At 47.2% G+C, this 2,500-nt stretch overlaps 1 non-coding gene across 1 annotated transcript in view; it reads right to left on the bottom strand.

Moving 5' to 3' along the window:
* The window catches only part of LOC124129792, a 1,859-nt gene extending 1,349 nt beyond the window's left edge, over positions 1-510 (bottom strand). The window contains exon 1 of the ribosomal RNA XR_006860448.1: positions 1-510. This exon is cut by the window's left edge and continues 1,349 nt beyond it. This is a non-coding gene — a ribosomal RNA (small subunit ribosomal RNA).
* Positions 511-2,500: the final 1,990 nt, after the last annotated feature.

The raw sequence follows: 2,500 nt of genomic DNA, 5'->3' as shown, positions 1-2,500 counted from the left end.
CTCGAAAGAGTCCCGTATTGTTATTTTTCGTCACTACCTCCTCGTATCGAGATTGGGTAATTTGCGCGCCTGCTGCCTTCCTTGGATGTGGTAGCCGTTTCTCATGCTCCCTCTCCGGAATCGAACCCTGATTCCCCGTTACCCGTTATCACCATGGTAAGCATAGCACTTACCATCGACAGTCTGATAGGGCAGACACTTGATAGATGCGTCGCCGGCTCGAGGCCGTGCGATCCGCTAGAGTTATCCAGAGTCACCAAAGAGACGAGCCTTGCGGCTCGGCTGGCTTCGAACTGATAAACGCGCTCTTCCCCTCAGAAAGGGTCGGAGCTTTAGTGCATGTATTAGCTCTAGAATTACCACAGTTATCCAAGTAGGATTGTATCATCTAAGGAACCATAACTGATCTAATGAGCCATTCGCAGTTTCACTGTGCTAGAGTTTGTACTTAGACATGCATGGCTTAATCTTTGAGACAAGCATATGATTACTGGCAGGATCAACCAGATAGGTCCTAGTCTTTGCAGACAAACAGACCGGGACGTCCGAACCGCCGGCGAGGAGAGCCCCGAAACACACGAGCGAGTCCCGTAAAAAGCTCAACCCGACCGAGGCGGCCAGCCATCCCTGCCACAATCCCCTCCGCCGAGAGCGTTCTCGGGGTGGAAAAGCGACTACTTCACAAAAGCCCGACCCGAAACGATAGTGCGGGGGTGACGCCACGGGCTGCTTTGACGTCGGCGATTGATTCTCGTACCGAGCGCAGACGAACCCCGGATGCCGGGGTCTGCCTTCCTCACGACAATCAGATTGCTTATGCAAGCAGTTGGTAGCAAAGGCGAGCGGTCGCCTGGCTGCAACGTCGGTTGTTGCATTCTCAACCTCACTCAGTCTACCACGAGCCGTTTTCTGACTCCCGGCGACGAGGACGTTCCCACCTAACGATAAGGCAGGGCACCCCGGGAAACGAGAGCGACGTTTGCCGACCGTTCCCTTTCGTCATGGGAGCACTGGTCGCCAGTTGTGAAGGGGGACTTACGAACTTTACTGTGTAGTCGATGATTTGCCACGGAGACGAGGATCGCGACCCAACGTACTGCCGAGGAACAGCGCACGATACACGGAGAGTTAAGGCTTACTAGCTAAAACTGAACCGAGATCACACGCAAATATCTTCCGACACGAGCACCGTTCATGCGTCGTAATATCCCCGAGGAGATACCGCCCGCATTCCGAGTTACCAACACTCGGCGCACCGCGCCAGGACCCACCGAGCTGCCTTACAACACGAGCCGTTGCACTGCAGGCGAGTCTGGCCGCCTTCACATTACTAGGCAGCCCGGGCGATACGCTGGATAGTTAGCCTGTCACAACAAATACCCACTCGTAAAGAAACCATATTATTTCTTAAACTATTCGGCCGATCTTCATGAAATTTTGCATGTACCTCCGTGATAGATTGCACGTTTGTCACAATTAATCAGTTTTGTCATTGCACTCTTATTTTGGGAGTGAGGGTGATAATAAGGAGAAAAAATGTAATTTCCTTCATCAAATCACATACTAAATACTTCATATTTCTTACACTATTCAGCAGAACCCCATGAAACGTCACAAGCAGGCCCATGTCACTTGTATCTAGCTTTTCATAAGCATTTAATATTATTTGAACTTTTTTTACCCGAACAGCAGGCTACTTTTCACACAAAAATAGCCAGTCAAAAAACACAGTACACATAGTATTGTTACCAAATCTTAATAAACTTAACTATTTGATGTAACATAACGCACTTCATATCAGATGAACCACTGTAACTATTGTAGCATATATTTCACATGGGAACAAGCCCAGGTCGTCGAGTCTAACCCTTACATATATGTGAAATGTTGAACAAAGCTCACCGGCTGGCGCAGTAACACTACGGGCTATACAGAGAACATGAACAGAGACATATGACAATAAAGCCAAGCAGTGACTGCTGAACGGTATATATCGCGGGATATAAATCATTCTTACTCAAAAGAAAGAATTACAGATAGTGATAGTCACTGTAAATGTAATAACTAGTCACAACGAATCAAATATGATTGCAACGCGATTCAGTTAGGCGTCATACATCTAACATAAAGCTGAAGTGTAGCGCATTAGTAAACATACTTATTATGCAATGTGAAGTACTGACACGAAAAATGAGACATTGATTACCTAACAAAATGTACAATGATACGATATTAGCCTATGGAGGCATAGAAATGAACACCTTACATGCGAATCTGGTAGTATCTCAATCAGTTACATAACAATTCTAAGACAGAAAGAGATGTACATGAAAATACTGCAAAGTATTTCCTATATGCATGCTATTAAGGATGAAGAACGCACGCACGCACGCACGCACGCACGCACGCACGCACGCACGCACGCACGCACGCACGCACACACACACACACACACACACACACACACACACACACACACATATGTGGCAGTTACATATTT

Source organism: Haliotis rufescens, unplaced genomic scaffold (assembly GCF_023055435.1).
Source record: "Haliotis rufescens isolate VD_foot unplaced genomic scaffold, xgHalRufe1.0.p SCAF_614, whole genome shotgun sequence".
Taxonomy (NCBI): Eukaryota; Metazoa; Mollusca; class Gastropoda; order Lepetellida; family Haliotidae; genus Haliotis; species Haliotis rufescens.
This window is presented reverse-complemented; position numbering and strand designations above follow the sequence as displayed.